This window comes from Echiichthys vipera (genome assembly GCF_963691815.1).
Source record: "Echiichthys vipera genome assembly, chromosome: 7".
Lineage (NCBI taxonomy): Eukaryota > Metazoa > Chordata > Actinopteri > Perciformes > Trachinidae > Echiichthys > Echiichthys vipera.
The window spans coordinates 16,563,425-16,584,288 of record NC_139832.1 but is presented as its reverse complement, the minus strand read 5'-3'; the positions used below and the strand labels follow the sequence as shown (position 1 = coordinate 16,584,288).

At 40.7% G+C, this 20,864-nt stretch overlaps 1 protein-coding gene across 2 annotated transcripts in view; it reads right to left on the bottom strand.

Annotated features, from left to right (window-relative positions):
* LOC310948763 (contactin-1a-like) overlaps window positions 1–20,864 on the bottom strand; it is a 62,049-nt gene that overhangs the window by 31,866 nt on the left and 9,319 nt on the right. The gene's annotated exons all lie outside the window — the stretch shown is intronic.

Here is a 20,864-nt window from a genome sequence, read left to right as displayed (position 1 = left end):
CCAGAGCTCAAGGTAAGAAAATGTGTCTTAAATACCTTAAGCAATGAGTCTATTGTCAAAAATGTCGCTGATTAATAGTAGACTTTCTGTGTAATATGGAAACTGTAGTAGAATCAACCTGTGTCGGAGCACATGACAAGCTTCAGCTGCAAATCCCTGCCTTCATGCAGATCACAGGCAGACAGTGCCACAGCATTTTTACTGCATCTCTGCTTCCTGTCAGCCTCCAAGGCACAAGTTCCTTGATAGGTTGACGCCTGATGATTGACATTTTGATGGTTGCCAGGAAAAAAAAAAACCCTGAGCGCTTGTTTAGCTGAGCAGGCACCTCGCTGCTTACTCACTCCCCCCCAAGACATTAACAATAACACCACACCAGGAACCACCAGCGCAGCACAAGGTTTCAGCCTCACGCCCAATAACACTGTATGAAAAGCAACAGCTGTTTGAGTCAGGAACACTAACAAGGACGAAAAGAAGAATGCTTTTCCGTGACGGTGGATAAAATTCTATTTGAAATGAATGTATTGTCTTCATATAATTAATATTCGAATGAGATCCGACTGAAGATGTTTCATGTGTTTATAATAGTCTGTTTTATTAAGCATAGCACAGGCTCCCCCATCACAGAGGGTAAGAAGCTCACACTGAAGAAAACTGTTTCGGCTTATATACTGTTACAGGAGAGTGCGAAACAATTTTGCTCCGAAAAACAGAGAAAGAAATCTACATCTGTAAGGAATAAAACTTTACCTATGTGGAGTGAAATAACTCAGTACCAGGTAGTATCAAAATGTCTCCGCCTTCATGTACCCCAGATCTAAAAAACAGTCTAATTGTACGCTTTTCTTGCAGCCAATCACGGCAAGTGTTGTTTGATTTAAAGCAACGAGTGATGGCCCACTACTGCAACAGCTACAACCCATATGGTTTGCGGTGTGGTAAAGTCGAGATGCCACCAAAACAAGTATCAAATGAAGTAATCTCCTGGTATCAGTATCACTTTAAGGATACTGGTATTGTAATTTTTTCCAAACAATACCCAGCTGATGCTGAATGTGCTTCCAATGGACCAGTATCCAACTAACCAAATTAATAATTTTAACTGACATGATCAATTAATAATTAATCGTTATGGTGATATAAAAAACCTTAAGGGAAATTAGATTTGAGAACGTGTGTGTCATCTTGTGGATAACAGCAATCAAAGTGTGTGAATTCATAACATCATCGCCAAGTCTTTCAACGTTTTAAGGGCAGAAAGAGAAATAATGTAGCGAAAAAAAATCTCATTTGCACCGCGATTTTAGTCCGTTAGTTCTACTTTGAATGGCTTTTTCAGCGCTGCATTCTCTTTCAGCGAACACTGTCAAAACTCACACCCAAATCTAACACATTCATTTATATTCATTTACTGGCATCACAGTGCTGAGCATAGGTTCAATATTGTCCATTCATTCCCAGGTTGTGCTGGACTGGTGTGTGTTGATTAGAGTGTAATTGAACATGAGGCAGACACTATTGATTCTCTGTGCACAGCCTGAGGTGTCGGCTGGCAGAGACTCAGAGGTGGGACGGCAGGATTGAGATCTCAGCACTCACCAGACAAATGGAGTCTTATTACAAGAAAATGGATTATGATGCACAACACAAGCAAAACTACACATAACGCCGTATGACTAAATATTCAAGGCATGGATACACACACAAAAATGAATTGAGACAAACTGGCGGACACACTGAACAACTACGCCACATGCTCAATAAGTTGGATATAATGTCCGAGTTGTACAGCTGCAGCAAAGCAACACAGAGAGGATTTCATCTTCATGCTGGCCTGTATCCTAGCAACACCTTTTCAAAGGGCGCAGTTTAATGTGCTGCGGGGGGCTTTTGTGACCAACAATGAAACTATGCAAACACTCATTTTAATCTGGAGCAACACTGCTGTTGTGGAACGAAGAACCATGGGGCGCTGTGCTCATCTATTACACACATTCATCCATTAAAGTCAGAAAAAGCAGTGAAAAAATAAGTTTATTAAAACTTGCTCAGGCTTACCCTCTCTCTCTCTCTCTCTCTCTCTCTCTCCGCGCACCTTACTCTACAGCGATATCGCTAATGTAAATATAACATCTGTAACTCATAAATCATAAATGATTTTAATAGATGCACTTAGGAGATTAGGGGAGACGACGAGGAGCCTCATTATAGCATCACAGTACACAGTGAAAGAGCCAATCCCATCTATCCCATTAACAACTGCCACTGAATTGATATACTGTAAGAAACCATCAGACCAGCACCACACACAAAGGCACCATGCTCTTATAATCAGTATTAAAGGGGGCCTCCTAGCACTCAGTCTACCTTAACAGCCGGAACGCACATGATGAGACCGCTCCCATCATCACAGTAAATCACAAGGCCCAGACGTGACAACCCTCAAACAAGGCCATTTCTTCTCCCCCATAAATCACGCCCCGGAAATTGCCAGAGCTATAACTGCTCGTGGTTAGATTTTGGTGTTTTTTCTTGTCAAGGCTTTTTTTCTTCTTTTTTCATTTCCCAGCTTTTGCTTTGCTCACTGAATTTCAATCTCTTTCCCTCTGCTTTAACTCCCCTTGCTCTAAAAGAGACCAGAAATCAGAAATCATATTACACCGATTAGAGGCTGCTAGGGGCAGATTCTGGGGGTTTTCTGCTGGACTCCAATGGCCAGTACTGTCATTTGTGCTTTTTATCTTGACCGCATAACCCCCTAAGGGCGCCATAGGGTAAGTGAAAGTGAGTGAAACCCCTCCTTTTTCTGTGTCTGGCCTGATGTGTACTGCATAATCAAGTGGGTAACTTTATAGAAATGTCTTTCCTTATCAGTTGAGGAAGATTCAGTGATGTGGGGGAGGAGAGGCGGAGAGGATGAGGGAGAATGGTAGACTTCAAAAACAAGACATTGCTCCAACACCCCCCACCCCATCCCCACCACCACATTCATCACTTCTTACACTGTACATCCAAACACAGTCAACATCACCACCATCACAATCAGTCATTAAACACAGATTTGCAGTAATCCTGCAAAGGGATGCGAAGATGGGGTTAACGCTGGATTGATCTTAATCAGTTGGAGAAGAGAAGATGAGCACTGCTTAGACACAGTGTCAGCTACTGCAGCATTCAAGTCATGTCTGATCTCCACAAGGATGCAAATCTCCAGCAGTAAAGGCACATTAAGCTGCTCTTCTCTGGTTTAAATGATTGTAAACTGGACATTTTTATGAGTTTCTGAGATTTTATAAGCAAAACAGTTAATCAGGAGAATAAAAGGGATGTTATTCATTAATGAAAATGAATATTAGCAGCCCTGATGTTATAGCAGTTTGAGTTAGCAGTGGGGCATGGCAATATATTTATCTTATCATTTATCATTAACTTTCCATTGTTCTTATCAGTTTGTGGGATTTACTATGTAATAATATGAATCATTCTGAGCTGAAAATGCCTCTTTAAAAACAAACTGAAAATGCACCGTTTTTATTTTCACTACTTAACATCATATACTGTATTTAAAGAAATAGTTTGACCTTCTGGTGAATACGCATTTTCACTTTCTTGCCTGGAGCTATGAGAAGATTGATACCACACTTATGTCTGTAACCTACAATAAATATGAAGGTAAAGCTAGCAGCTGGTTAGCCTAGCGTTATATAAAGGGAAACGGTTAGCCTGGCTCTTGATCTTTGTTTCATGTAAAGCACTTTGAATTACCTTGTTGAAATGCGCAATATAAAAACACTTGCCTTGCCTTTTTACCATTGACAGGGTAGCTGTTTCCCACTGTTGCCAGTATTTGTGCTTAGCTAAATTAGGGCTATTATTGATATGCTCAACTCTCAGCAAGAAAAAGAATAAGTATGACTATTCCTTAATTGGAAGAGGGTGTGTGGGCAGAGTATTATTTCTTATACTGAGCCACAATATGTGGAATCCAGTAATAAGGTATCTGGGAACAAGAAGTAAGTGAGCCATTGTGTCTAACTTCCATTTGTGGAGGGAGCAGTGACTTAGTCTGCTTTAAAGGGGCATTACTGTTCAATCGCTTTCTCTTTTTTAGCTTTATTTATCCTAAGCCTGCTGAAACAGTTGCTGTTTTTCTGATTCACATTCATGAAATGATAAACAAACATGCCTCATATCTGCCCAGTACAACCGCATCTTTGAGAGGAAAGTGCAGAGAGGTCTTCAGGGATTTGTTTCAATTGGGCAAGTTTTACCTCTTTCATGTCAGCTCATAATGGCCATCTTTCATGCCGTCCAGAGACAAAAAACATGTTATGAGAATATCTGAGAAGACGCCAAAAGCAACAACAGCTGGTCAGCCATGTACGTTAATTGTTTGCTTCGTCAGAACTTATTCAGAAAAAGGCGTTTACACATCCCATTTACCGCATCGACCCTATTTTGAAAATGGCAGGAAGACTGTATCCTACTTTCTCTACATATTTCTTTATGACATATTCCATTTGTATGGAAAAAGTGTTTAAAATGCCAACTTTAGAAATGTTGTTTGACATGATGAGCGAGAAATGGAAGGAAGAAAAAAATTATTTCACATCTGATGGGATCAGACACCTGATATGACTAAATACTGTTTGATCATACATCCCAGAATTAAACACAAGCAGAGATCTCTTCAATGTTTTTGCTGAATCATTGTTATTTTACCGCAAAGCAATGGGGATACAATAATCTACCTTGTGAATTATTCATGACAAAATCATTGATTTTGTTTCCAAAATGGGCCACAGACAGCCTTTGTGTCTCTTCAACTTCAGCTCAGAAATATACTGTACATTGTATCTGAATGGAACATAAGACTGGACTTGGCTTTCTCCCAGAAGACCAACAGAATGATTCAATCAACTAAAGGATACAGACACATAGGCTACCCAAGCCTATTACACAGCAGATAAAGCAGTAACCCCAGGACTCAAACAACACCTGCTGAAAAAGTTGCTCTCTACACGCTTTATGTTGCACCGGTCCCCTGTGGGTAAGCATGAACTGGCTCAACACTTAATAGAAACAAATTACTTTATTTTTCTGAATGTAACAGCTTGCTTTCCTCTTCAGTCAGAATTCATTCAAGTAAATAGTAGCGCCATCTGAAATATTTTCTTTTACCAGCTAAAAATCCAGTTCATCTTGCTCTTTCAAATGAAAAACTGTCCAATAATTCATTGATAAAGGAAATGGTACAGTCAGATTTAACATGGACTAAGTTGTGTATTCAAGTCTGCATTCATTTCTCAGGCTGTTACTTGTTGTGTTGTGTGCAATCTAGTACTTATTTTTGTTCATCACCTGCAAAAACACCTCAATAACTCCTGAACCCGGAGAACCGACTGCACGTCTCAGTATGAAGTACAGTATTATTCATGATGTAATCCAGCTATAGATGATCCTGTCATGGCTCGTTCACTGTCTGTCTCTCCCTCCCTCTCCCCCCCCCCTCTCTCTCTTTCTCTCTCTCTCTCTCTCATTCTCTCTCACTCTCTCTCTCTCTCTCTCTCTCTCTCTGTCTCTCACCCAATAGACGCAGTCATGCTAATGTAAGCTATTTATCCCAACCCCTGCAGTCAACACAATGCCCCCCAGGGCCACAGACTCAGCAACCTCAGCTGACCTGAATATCAATGACACCAGTCATTTAATCCATGAAATCTGGAGCTGAACTCCTGTATGAATTACATTAACCTCAAATCAGGTTTTGTTTGTGAATTAATGCAGAAAGACATCACACGTCCCTTGAATTTAAAAAACAAAACAAAAACGACTGCAACTTTTGTCTTTGACGAGTTTGTTCAAAACCATCATTTGATGCCATTTCTGAATTGTGACTGACAAAAGGTGAACATGGAATGACAGCTGATAATTTTGGCATCATGAGTGAGTATTAGAGATGCACCGATCCAGTTTTTTCCGATCCAATCCGATACGGATACCTGGGCTGAGCGTATCGGCCGATACCCAATGCCGATCCGATACTACTGTAGAATGAATGAAGCTTATACCTTGCCATGTGAGAGAAGGCATCAGGCTTGACATCAACATTTAGCCTTGTTTAAACTTATGTAAATGTGCTTAATATTATTTATTAACAAATAACAAAGTGTTCTTTAGCATCAAAAATAATAAATAACACTTCCAGTGCACTTCAAACAGATATTTTGAAATGTAATATAAAATATAGCATCTGCCTGAAACCCAACAAACAGTAGCTTATAATTAACTTGCTGTGTATGATATTGATAAAAAAAATAAGTGACTGGATCAGAATGCTGGATCAGCCTCATTCATCTGATTTCCGATTAGTCAATATTGGAGCCGATATCCGAAAAAAAAAGTGAAATGTAGATATGCATAAATAAATACATTGAATCAAGTAAATAGGAAGAAACTCCCTCTCCAATTGTTTCACCTAAGGGCTTGCCTTGACCCAAAAACAAAGCAGAGAACATCCAACTCTGGATGGTTGTTATATACATTAAGACATTTCAGTTTGATCTGATCTTAGTCTCTCTGTTTCCATTGAACTGAGCAGATCTGTAGGACTCAACTACTAATGCTGGATCATAGTAGGGCTGCACAATATATTGTTTTATAATTGTCATCGCAAAGTCAACTGCGAAAGACTGCTGTGTTGCAGTCAGGAATTGTTAGAGTTTGTTGAAAGAGAGTATTATCAGTAGTAAACTGCTCTTTAAAATATAAGTATCATTCTTTTTTTATTGATGCATTTTGTGTTCAGTTCAATTTATTCAATTAAAGAATATTGGAAATCATTACCTTTCATTTTTTGATTCAACAAGCAATTTGTTGTATTTAAGCAGTAAACTGAAAGTAGTACAAAGGCAGAACTGAATACACTGTATTAACTGTTTATTTGTTGCAAGTAATTGCATATTTTCCTCATATTGTGCAGTCCTAATGGCAGTAAATACAGTATATCTTGGCAGTGGGACATAAAAGTCAGTCGATGGGCTGAACAAAGATTATCTGAATTATATTATATGAAATGCTATCAAAGATACTACTCCAAAAAGACTGAATGTCAGAGCAGAGCAGGTAACTATGAGGGGCCTCTTCTGTCTGGCACTTGAATGTCACCATTCTGTTCACAATGCTGAAATCGTTCACAAGATAAAATCAGTTTGCAGTTGCGTGATACATTGATACATTAGAAACCCCCCCCCCACACACACACACACACACACACACACACATAGAACAATTTTTAATGTGACATGCTTCCAAGTATGGAAAGCATGTCACATTATAAATTGTTCCATAAAGGCAAAGGTCAGAGGAGACTTGCACTCTATAAAGAAAGAGTGCTCAGCTTAATTACCTCATGCCACATCTGTCCAATAAAGATATTGGCTTCTATAGGAGAGTGGCGACATGCTTTCAACGATGGCCGTACACTGCTGTAAATAACTGTAATTACTAAGTGACAGAGTGCCGCTTACACACTTACACACATACAGATAAGGAAGAAGAGATCATATATTGCAATTAGTGCATCCTGAATTATACTGAGAAAATCAATACCTTCAGATTGCACAAAGAACAGTCTCCGATGGAAAGTATTCTGCATAAGGGAGCTACAACAAATGGCAAACAACAGAAAGATTAATCCAAGTTGAGCCTTCCCCACAACATTTCCCATTCATCCCCTTATTGGATTAGAGGGTGTGAATCCAACATTAGGCAACAGATTAACTTGACAAACTTAATGTTTAAATGTAATCAGAAAATAAGCCACAAATACCCTACTTAATTGCATGGTCAAGAAGAGGAGGAGGTTATCAATTAGTGGAAAACCATCACCACAGGAAGCTATCAAAGAAACACAGTAAAACAATGAGGGCATGCGTGTATGTTGTGACTCTACAGTGCTTACCTTGCTGTGAAGAGCTATCATGCCAATGGCTATGTGACTGGATGAGCTACTTAGCAGCCTGTGTCCCCATCCCCTTCAACATGCCTACCCTGCCAAGTGTCCTAAATACTCCGCTCCATTGTCTGCCTCAGAACCGAGCTATGCTGCTGGATGGAAGCACTCTCTCCAAGGTTGAAAAAGGAGGGAGGGACGACGGGAAAAGAAAAGGCTAATTCCCCCGAGCAGGACAGGGAGCCATGCAAATGGGACACCACTGAAGAAGCCTCCCTGCAGTGAGAGCGCTCCACAGAGGGGTCTTCTCTCGTCACTGTGGCCAGGCTGGGGTTTAATCTCTTAAGCCCTCCCACTTCACACACATACACACACACACATACAAAAAAAGACACTCCAAATACCAAACTTTAACCCCACCCTGCATCACTCTTATTAGCCTGGCAGCGGGCCAGACGTATCATCAGCACTGTCATTATCATTGTCTACTTTTGCAGAGAAAGCTATTTTTTACCCATTTCTGAGGAGCTGAATGTCAAGAAAATGAATGCTTTGTAAAAAAAGAAAAAAAACATGTGGCCTTCTGCATGAGACTGACAAAGTGGCGAAAATACTGTTGCTATGATATGGATTGCTAACGTGAAAGCTGATATCATTCTGAAGTTAATTTTCCTCAGTCTGGCATTTCCCTTCTCCTATTCTATTAATCTTTCTAAAAAAAAAAAAAGCAGACAATATTTAAGCTCTTCTTTGAAGTTCATGTATTTCCTCTACTTGAATAGAAGGAGTATTTAGTCTCCTTTTACTTTCTTTTACTTTTATTAACAAATCAGCATATTAAATATCTCAAAGTCACACCAATTATAACATAAAGCAAGGGAGGTAGGGAAAAGCTCAAAAAGGCATTCAAGAGCCATTACGCAAAACCGTGAACCCCATGGCTCTCTACCGGTGCTACCCATGGGCTAACAGCAAAATGATGATATATTATTCTGCTGCTCCCAGTTGTTGTGAGTTTTCTACTTAGCCTGTGTTGTGATATGAGCTTTAAGTGGTGTCTGCTCTGTTCAACGGATAGGAGGCAGCCACCATTAAGGGTGCACTCACACTGTCCATCCGTACCCTGCCCCAGCACGTTTCACAGGTAAAGTCTAGTTCGTTTGACCAGTGTAAGTGCAACCGTACTGTGCCTACTGCCTGTGACAAGACGCACAAAAACTCTGAGGTCTATGGAAAGATTTGTAAACAAAGTGACGCATCGCGATGATGTCAGTCAATGCGTGTGACGTGTTACGGCGTGATGAAGCATAGGCAGGCAAGAAGCATTCCGCCGAGGCCCAGGTAGTGTGAGTACAAACGGGCCTGGCCCGCGGGGCGGGGGGGCAAGTACCCTAAAGCACAGGGCACGGTACGGATGGATAGTGTGAGTGCGCCCTAAAACACATTCTCACATAGTGCCTTCGGGTAGCATTAACTCAGAAAATGCAGAGCAAGTTTTGCAGGGATTTGGTTGCGGGGGCACTAGAGCAGTTTTAGGAGATTAGGAGCTTTGTACGGCCCACACAATAAATTCAGCTGAGTTTCAATAAGCTTTAGGTCTGCATCCTCACATGCACATGCACCTGTAACAAATTATTTGTTATTCCTCGGCCCAGCCAGATTTGACAACATGATGAATTGAGTGATTAGGCTAAAAAAAAAAGCCTTTATGCTGGAAAAACAAAGCACAGAGCGACGAAATGATTTAAATTATTGGATTTCATGGTGTTTAATCATGTAGAAGTCCACATACCCTTTTACCATCTATCTTACTGGGTAATTTATGTCCAACCGATGCTCTAAGGGAAGAAAATGCACGTTAAAGGATCTTGATTGACTCATAAGGCCTTAAATTATGTCATGGAGGGATTGGGGATGACCCAGAAATGAATGAAGAATTTTAAAATACAGTAAAAAGAAGATTCTTCTAACATAATCTAAGGCTTTAAGTAACATTAACTTTGTGGGTCATTCAACTTACATAAGTGATTACAGAAAATAAAAGGGATTATGTAGAGCAAGTGGTGAGAGCAGAGTATTCCAGCGCTGACAGCAGATAAAGTTGTTGCATTTGGACTAAAATGTACCCAATGAAAACTGGAATGTACAAATGTGGGCACTTAACCTTCAAGTCATCTAAGCTAATGGATCAGGATCAGGAGAGAAGCACAAGATGCTTGAAACTTATGGCTTCCATTTAGATCAGCCAGGACATGACACTAAAAAGGCAGAAGGATTGTGCAAAGAGGCAAAAAGTACAATTTCTTCCTTTTTAGCATGCACTCCGCTACTATTCATAAACCATAAGCTCTCCGGCTAATCAAAACCAATGCAAATCTGTCAGAAGCGTACAGCAGGTAGAGCAGGGGACCGAGTGCAGCAGCAGAGCATAAGGTTTGTATCTGGCTGGCCTCATTGCTTAGTTTTTTTTTCTTCAAATGTGATTTACCCATGGCTTCTGACTCAGCACAATCCCACTGCTGACAGGAATAAAAGAGGATCATTTCCTCCCTTCTCTCTATGTTACTGAGCTGCAGTACAATCAGAGTGGGTAGATACAGTGTGTTACCACTCTCAACGACACAAAAAAACAGCATCAGCATTCACAGGTAATTGTTGGTGTTTGTTTCAGATATAGTTCTTGAATATATTATTTGGGGTAGCAGATGGGGCAGAGATTGCTGATACTGAGAGGAGGGCTTATTGGATGTCTACCGCATTTTGGATTAGGGAAGGACTGATTAGATTTTCAGACTTTTAAGTAGGATGTGCTTTTTCTTATATTATCTTCTGCCTGTAGACCAATTTAAGTAGGAAAATGTTTTTATTTAATTTTACCATATAGTTTGGTGTTTTGGTTTGGTCTCCACAAAAGGAGACTAAATGCACTAGTAAAAACGGAACATACAAACAATTTTAAACCTGGATACAATCTCGTCAAAAATGCAGATGTGCAAATATCTAAGTGTTGGCCCATAACAATAATTCAATTTTTAAAATACCCACCTGAAACGTATGCCCTATACCTATACAGAATTACTGCAGAAAAAAATGAATAAACAGTACATTGTGTAAAACTGCACAGAAGGCATAAACAGTACAGTGATTCCAATATCACACTTGATGCACATGAGAAGTTTGCCATTGACAACTTAGCGTCCTGGTCAATAAATTAAACTGACTGCAATTTGAGATCATTAGCAGTGAAATTAAAAAACATTCACCAACTATCTATTTGGAGTACCTATCTGCAAATTAAGATCAGGAGCAGAGTGGTCAGGCATCTAATTGTGCAGATAAGTAAATCACTAAATTCTACCGCTGAAACTAGATCTGCTGATAACATGGACTACATTAATAACTATTCAACAATGATTGGAGGCTCAGTTGTGGTAAGTATTTTAGCCATAAGATATCTGCCATGCCCTCATTTCTGCTCACTGTGATCTCATTTGATGTGGTGTTGCCTGTCAGCAGTATAGTGAGAAGACAGGACGCATGAAAGAAAGAACAGAAACACATATTCAACGATACTGTTCATAGCTCTTAAACAAGAGGGGAGCTACAGTGCATGCTCCAGCTGTCCCACACTGGTCCAGTTGGTGGCACATGCACTGGTTTGCACCTCTAGCTGGTTCACCAAGAAGATGACCAAGACAATATGCAGTGAACTGCCACCTCATGTTCTATAGCAGGCATCTCCAATCCCCCTGCATGTTTTAGGGTTCTCCCTACTGAAACACACCTCAGTCTAATGATTATATACCTGGGACAGGCTTTATCTGCTTAATAACAAGCAGAGCATTAGGGACTCGTACTGTTCATAAGGCTTTGCTGCTGATGTTTATGGTTGATTGATAATAGGACAAACACAACTAAGGCTCTCTCAAAAGGCTTGAGTTTAAGCCAAAGTAAATTACCCATGATTGCCAAGATCTGATCCTTTCTTTGTTTGAGCCTTTTATTGCTGCTCAATGAGTCAGTCGAAGAAAAAAGAAGCAGAACAAGCTGGCCAACCTGTGACTGGAGAAGAGCCCCAATTGGGCCCAACCTGCCCAAAAGAGCTTTTGTGTGCACGTTAATATGAGGAGCACTGAGAGGTTTGGGTGAATGAAGCTACCTTGAAAGGCTCTCACGTTGAGTGGAGAATGAGTGCATGACTGGATTACTTTGATTACTTGATAAAGGAGAGAAAATAAAAACAATTATCAAAGCCACTGACATTTTATTCTGTGCTATTAAATGGTCATGACTTCAAAACGAAATATAAATTACTTGTTAGAAGTCTGACAGGGAAAAACTCAGCTAATCTTCATCAGGAGTGTGTGTGTTTGTGTTTGGTTTTGATCAGATTTGACTGACCGTGAACTGGTGAAATCAGCAGCCCCATAACTGTCTTAAGATTTTGACTAAAATGTTTCTAGATCAGAGGAAAAAAACTAAATGTCCCTTGCAAAATACCAGGAACTGTTAAAACGTCTTCATCTTGTGCTTAGGCATGCCTCTGAATGGGCCCATTTTGTGTTTACGGAAAAAAAGATTTTTAAGACACGCGTAGGAAGCACAAGGAGGACCAGCATGAATCATTGTAACCGATCACTGTGTTTAAGCCTGTGTTTGTGGATAACGATCACTGTGTTTCTATCACTAAATCCCCTGGACATAACAGCATGCTGCTACCGTAGAGCCGCACAGATTTCTAAACACAGACTACTCGGTTATAACTAATATTATATTATAAATGCTGCTTTTTTATGAAGGAGACATCCGGCTGACAGGGCTCATCATAACGCAACTTAGGTTTTTGCCACACATTTTTTCATTCCCAGGTTAGAAGGACCTCACTATCATTTAATTCAACATTAATATTTAGTTTGCTCACTTGGTTGAAAGGGATCCGTCCATTACCCAAGCTAAAGCCCAATGATATAAAATGATGCGTAGAAAGTCATTACATAAAGGTCGGAGAGACTTGCATCATATGGTGTTAGTGTGTGAAACAGCTTCCGAGCTGGAAAAACACTCACCACAAGTGACATTTCCAACACTGTTTAAATACTTAAGGCCTAGAAACGCAACATACATGGATGAACAATGCACATATAGGGCACAACATTATCACAGCATACATGATGACAACACTAGACTGCTATTTGCCCCGACTACTCCGGCTACGCTGGGCATATAGAACAAATACCTCAGAACCAAGGATCACACACTGCAGTGCATTGTGATTTATATTTAACAATCTGCTGCCTTGGTGGCTCAAACATATGCAAGTAAAGAAAATGTCAACATGATAAGATTCAGAAACACTGGCATAATGCACTTACAGACCAGACACACAAGTACTGGGATAACACACACACACACACATGCTTCAATAGGTTCATCCTCTCATTGTGCAGCATTGTGCAGTGTTGAGGTAGGATGTTTCATTCTGAGAGGCATATAATGAGCTATTCCCTCTGCAGAGAACAGAATCCTGGAGCCAGCAGAGTTGAGCTGTGTTGGAGAACACGTGCAAACCTACATACACACATGCGCGCACACACACACACACACACACACACACACACACTTAACAATAACCCAAGAGAAGCTAGCAAACTTCTTAACTTTCTGCACTGCTCTGGCTCCTCCACACAGCACACACAAACCAAACAGTGAGCTCTTCTCTTGCTCTCTGCTCTTCTCTGCCACCCACCTCTGTTCCCAAGCACACAGCCCTGAGGTGCCTGCAGATGCAACCCAACACGCCTGAAGCTGCAGTCCCGGCGAGTTGGTTGGCAGTAGTGGAGTCAGCTGTATATCTCTCCGCTACAGTATGCCTCAGGATAAACTGCTAGTCTGCTAGTGCTGGTTAGCAACCGCTGTCATGGCATCCTGCCCTCTTCTATCACAGGCACTCAGTAGCACAGGAGCCCCCTCCATCAAACACACACACACACACACACACACACACACACACACACATAAATGCACACTCACATAAACACTTAGCTGTCAAATCATAGGGCTCCCCAGCTGTGACCTCACATCTCATTGGAGGGAGAGGAAAGTGAGCAGGAGAATTATAAGAGACAGAGAAGGGGGTTGGGGTTGCATGTGTCTTTTATAGACAGAGGGTGAATTAAAGCAGGGTATAGCCAGAAAGCATGCCAGCCACAGTAGGATAGAAAGAATCACAGTAAGGGCAAGTAAGAAGACTAAAGGATGTGAGGTAAGCTGCTGCAAAGAGGAGAAGAAGTAATAAAAACATTTTCAGGGGTGAGAACAAACTGTGAGAGGAAGGAAAGAAGACAATATCATTTTGATTTCTGTGAGGGCTGGGTATGTTCCCTCAGTTGGAAATAAACACTACAACCACACTGGAGGAACAGCAGGAAGAATTCAGGGAGGCAGCTGCGCTACAACAAAAACAAAAACAGCTGCATGTCTTACTGCCCTGCTGCAATCTTCACCTTATCCCCTCTTCCTCCCTTTCACTCTTCTTGTGGATCAACTCTTCCTCCCATCTTCTCATCCATACTTCCTGTATTCCAACCCTTTTATGCCTCTCTTCTGGCCCTGTCTTCCAATTGTTCTCTTATTTTACATCCTTTTACTCCTCCTCTCATCCATAATGGATAGTTTGGAGATATCCGCTTCCTGTAGTGGGCCCTGTGCCCCTGGAGCCAGTCATATTGTATTGATTCTTGCAGCAGAGGAGTCATCAGGGCAAATATAATAAGGTTTAGAGTCACACAGAATTTTCTGCATCTGTCCCCGCCCCCCGCTCCCCCTTGGGGAATCAGTCCATCTTCTCCTGTCCTCTGTCCTGTCCAAGGAAACATGCATACAAATCCAATCATCAAATTGATTCATTGGTTAAAAATTGAGAATTATCCACTCTGCAAGTATTTATGGGAGACGAAAACGGGAGTAGGATCAAGATTGAGCAAGAGAGGAAAGGGAGTCTCAAAGAAAAGTGTGTGTGCATGTGTGAAGGTTTTCATGCGTGTCATTCTTATCCACAAGGCAGTGGTCTGCCTTACACAACAGTGAACACAGAAAAAGCACACAATTTTTTCAGCTCAAACAATTCGCCAAAGTACCACATAAATCCTGTCTCCTCTTGGCGATCAGTGTGTGCCACAGTCTGACGCATGTCATGTCACTGGCTGCTACATTAGGGCTCATTAGACTAGATATCTGCCCTATGCTGTCACTAGCCTGCTTCTCCTTTGAACCATGGCCTTCATATATAGGTCAACATTGGCATTCAAGTGACTGACAAGTCTCACACACACACACAATGCTGCTCTTTTTCAGGACTGCACAAACAATCACTTATGCCCTCTAGCATTAGAAAACAACAATGTCAAGTACAATAGCAATAAACCAGAAATATGTTGTTCACTTAAAGTAGCGTCTTCTATGGAGTTAGGAGCCTTCTGAGGAAGGGTCAGTGAGTTGTTCTCAGTGCTTCAAGAGGCATTGCATCCTGAGGAACATGGGAGGGCGCCATTAAATAGGGCAATTTTCATGCTTGCTGAACAAAACACATACAATGTAAAGTGGGCGGCTAGATACAAAGAGACAAGAGGAAATATGTCAAGAAAACAACTTTTTAAGCCTGTATGATGAACCTGAAATGTGATATAGAAGCGATGGTAGATTGACATTCGTGGAAAGAAATAACAATCTCTTTTTATACTACATGTCTCCAATAGTTAGACCGTATGAGTAGGGGTCAGCTAGATGGATGCAATCTTATACGGTGGCTGGTGGATGGATAACCGGATAGGATATTAGTATTTACAAATTGTAACCATTATATTATAAAACAAATACCTCAGTATCAGTATGTATAAGGATATAATATGAATTAATTATCAATTAGTCTTTTGATGAGTTTTCCATTCATAAATAAAAAAGTCCACTGAATCTACAAAAAAATCCCGCAAATTCCCATTGGCATATCCAAAGAGCTTACAAAGAGTCCAAATCACAAAGATAATAATTGTTACACCACTGAAGGCAATGAAATCCAGAAAATATTCACATTTGAAAATCAAAAACAGGTATATTTTTGCAAAATAGTTGCAGACTAATTTCCTGCCGATTAGCTTTGAATGTGACTTTTGTCGCACAAAAAAGTAGACTGATTGAACACTCAAATAACCTCATAAAATCATATCATTTCAATGAAACGCTAACCTGGACAAGTCAACATTTAAGATATAACTATTACTATAACCACATCCCGGGCCATACTGAATCTTATCTTCTTTGGGGCTGCAGTAACTCAGTCCGTAGGGATTTGGCTGGTACCGGAGGGTGGCCAGTTCAAGTCCAGCTGAACTGATAGCTGGAGAGGTGCCAGTTAACATCGTACTAAGGTGCCTTTGAGAAAGGCATTGACCTCTAAACTGCTTGCAACGCCAAATATGTGGCAACCCATCATGCTGGTATATCTCTAATGCATGTGCAAATGTGTGTAGTAAAAAACAGTAAAGAGTAAAGTAATCTTTTAAAGACAACAACAACTACTTGTTTCTTTCTTTCTTATATCACAATATAGATTTATTGCTCAGCTCTGCTTCTTGAGTTGTCTTCCATGGGACAAATTTACTAGTTGTGTAAAGATTTAGATTGAGCCAAACCGGGCCTGTGTGAAACAGATCACTGGAGCCCAAACTTGTGACAGCAACAGTGATGTATTTGCAGCATTATACTGTGTTGTTACAACTTTGTTCACAGCTTCATGTAGTATTCATGAGAAAGGGCAGCCAACATGGAAGCATCTCTAATGATACTTCTGACTTTTATTCACACACACATACACACACACACACGCCCACACACAAAGACAGAGACCCCGAGGAGCCAGCCAACGGCAGCGAAATGAGTGTCCCCATCGCCTTCTGGCTATCTAAGCCCTAAGATATGAGCTTTTTTTCTCTGGAGTGGAAAAATAGGTCTGACACTTAATTAGCTAACAAGGTCACAGCACAGAGCCCAGGTCCCACGTTTGTGTCTCCCACTGTCCTGGTGATTTGACACTCCCTCCCTCTGTCTCTCTGCAAAGCACTCACATGCAAACATGCTCAATATAAACAAACATGATCTCCTTCCCTCTAAACAACTGAGTGTGGAAATGGAACTGTCTGTTAATTATTGTTGTACATCAAAGCATTAAGTCTAATCATGGAAAACAGTGTCCATGGCCAGCTGACTACCCAGTCCCTCCTTCCTCTTCACAAGCAACATCTCACCTCTGGGCTGTTCTGTCTTCATTATCCTCATCTGCTCAGAAGACTGTCTGAACATACTGCAGGTGAAAAGATTTCTGCGGAGGAGTCTTGAAGTGGGGACTATTAGCACACACAGATATGTGCCTATGCATACATTTGCTGTAATCTGTACCTTCCTCTGCAGTGGTTAGACACACAGTCAAATCAAACAATCCTCTCCTCCAAACACTGCTAAATTTCTGCGTTTTTCTTCAGCTCAAGGGTGAGTGGATGTGTGTGTGTGTGTGTGTGTGTGTGTGTGTGTGTGTGTGTGTGTGTGTGTGTGTGTGTGTGTGTGTGTGTGTGTGTGTGTGTGTGTGTGTGTGTGTGTGTGTGTGTGTGTGTGTGTGTGTGTGTGTGTGTGTGTGTGTGTGTGTGTGTGTGTGTGTGTGTGTGATTGTGTGTGTGCAGCTACATACAGACTAGAATAACAGATGAAAACAGAAGAATGGGAAAGGCAAGATTGATGCATGCACTGGACGTGCTGAAGCTTTGGGAGTGATAATTTAATTTGGTGAAGCCAATGTAGATGTTAAATCCCAGTGCCACTGTAGCTTTGATGCAACAGCAGCCCTATTGCCAAGGGCGGCATGGCCAAATCTGGAGCATTAAGAACTTGAGAGCTTCTGTAGATATTAGTTTACTTCTGATATTTCCTATTTCCAGATTTCTCTCCAAGGCAGATGAAGTAGATGGATGACAGATCATTCCAGCAAATGGGAGAGAGAGAAACGAATCCCCTGCCACTTAATCTATGGACACCGCTGGTGCCTGTCTACACTGTACGGAGGTTTTGCAAAACATATTAACAGGATCTTTTACAGATCTGTGGTTCTGTACACCAGGCACCACTTAGCAGTTCATTAAACCAACTCAAACTCAATGGATCCCAAAAAAAATATGAGTTGGGTAGGGAAATGTTAACACACCACAATCCCACTGATAAAAATGACTAATTAGGTAGTGAGAAAGAAAATATAACTTAAAAAGTGTCAAAATAAGGCTTCTCATTTTTATTGAACTGAAAGATTTTCTTGAGCAAGATTAGAGATTTCTCTTTCTGATACTTCTGCAGAGGCACATTTAAGGTTGAACAGTTCAAACAAGAGGCTCAGACATCTCCTCCAGAGTTGAAAGTCAACGAGACAAAGCCTGCTCTGTGAATCCATTGACTGCCATATACTGTATTGGTCTGTACAAGTGCTTTTAAGCAGCGCCATGCATATTCATGCCCACCCATCAGGAAGTCTTCCTCCACTACTTGTACCACTGCAATCTCCAGTCTCTCTCAATGGGTGCATTTATGTGTAAAATTATATCCCCTTGCTATTTGGCACTCAAGTACTGCTTCCTTGAAAAGCTGCATATACTATTTAAAACAGTCAGCGCAATCTATTGTTGAATGTGAACACATTATCCAATTTACTGTTTCTCTGTTGGGTGTTTCTTTTGTATTAATTGAAAGATTCTGTTCGTTTGTGCATGCAGGGATATTTGCAAAGAAGAAAAACACTTAATCCGGACCAAGCCCTCCAAACATTATGGAACACATTGTCCATGTCAACAGATGCAGTCACCTGTGTTTACCGCTGAGCACATGGCCACAGTCAGACGGCCTGTTGGAAAGCAGTGCGTGCGGCAACTGACAATGAGCGCATCCTGAGAAAAGACCTGAGTCATCTGGTGCCTCTTGGCCAAGTCGCACCATGTGATCATGGCTCAAAAGGCAGAACAGGTGCCCAAATAAAACAACAAGAAGAAGAAAAACAGAATGAGTTGTATTGAAAAAGAGTGCTTAGATCATGATGCCAGACCATGATCAATCGACTGTGTAGATAACTCTGCGACTAAGATTAGGCTAATGTGCTGTCTCTTCAAACACTGCTATTTTCAAACGCAAAATTGGTACATCCTAACATTACTTGGCTGTGTCAGTGTAAGGAGGTGCAGATGTGTGGGAGCTTTCTGGCTTTTAGTTCAGAAGATTATTACTTATTACTTCAAACTGATGCTTTTTCCTCACTGCTCTGTACGACCCTGTGAGTAAGAGTACTCACTGTTTCACCTACATTGTGTTAGGTTTTATTCATGCAAGTGCTTAAATAAAACTACCGTACTGAGCATTGGTTTTATAACTTTTGAAAAGATTTTCAAGTAATTTTTTTTACACCTCTTGCCTAATTTCACAGCATTTACTTTTTATTATAAAGCAGGCCAATGTATGAGGGGGTCTTAAAGAGAGAGGCGCTAAAACGAAGCTTTCAGACAAAGGATGAATACAGGTATATTCAGACAGAGTATGAGAAAAATATGTTTTTTGAACAATAAAGCGTGTAAACATGTTTTAGTAGAATCCCAAATTAAAATTATGAACCGGAAAATTAGGATATTATAGGATCTTTAATATTTGAAAAATGTTCAATAATCAAATCAAAACCATTTTCATGTATCCACATTATCTGGGGATACATAAAAATGTAACTATGAAAACTGCAAGTAGGGGAAAGAGCTAGCCTGGCTTTGTCCAAAGGTAATCTCGCATCACTGCTGGTTGCCAGGCAACCTCGTGGTGATGACATGACTCCAGGAAGTCCCTGCGCCCACACAAGAAATAGTCCACAAAACACCATATTGTCAATTTTACACTTTAGTTTACTGTGGTGTAAATTTGCAAGCTTTAGACATTTAGATTTAACTTTGCACAGTCAGGCTAGCTGTTTTCCCCTGCTTCCTGTCTTGATGCCAAGATAACTTAACCTTCTTGTCTGTCTGGCATTTAGCTTCATATTTAACTAAATAATATAATATATAATATATAATATATATATATATATATATATATATAATTATATTAATATGTTAAATATTTATCCATGATAATATTCTCAGTTTTTTGCTTTGTAGGAAATGTTATTCATAAGTTATTTAGCATGATGCCTAATATGTACAGATAGTTGCAGGCATTAATGGTTTGTAGCTTTTTCATTTCATTGTACTGGAGTCAAATTATAATGTGGTTGGTCATGGGTCAATGTGAATCTCATTAAGTACTCCAGCAGTCTCTCTTAATACAGAGTAGTCCGCCCCCACTTTCACTCATATAGAAGAGCAGTGTTTTGCTTTGTCCTGTTGTCCTCTTTTGCAGGGGAATTAAGAAGAATACAACCCCTCTTCTTTCTATCAATTGTGTGTGTGTGTGTGTGTGTGTAGTAGTAGTAGTAGTAGTGTGTATCTGTGCTGGTCTAACTGTGATGCTACGGCCTTTGCTCCATCTGTCCTCCACACACTATGGCCCTGTGTTTGCAGCATGAGTGGAGCTGTGTGTTGCAGATAAGAAGCAGTATGTGTGTGTGTGTGTGTGTGTGTGTCTGTGTGTGTGTGTGCGTGTGTGCGTGCGTGCGTGCGTGCGCCCTCGAGCCTGTGTGTGTGTGTGTGTGTCTGTGTGTGTGTGTGTGTGTGTGTGTGTTTGCTTGTGTGAAAAGAGCACAGAAAAAAAATTCAATGCTCTTTCTCCCAGTCAGATTCACCTCTGGATGCCCTTTCCTCCACTCACTGTCATTGCACCTTCCTCATGAATAATCCGACCAGTG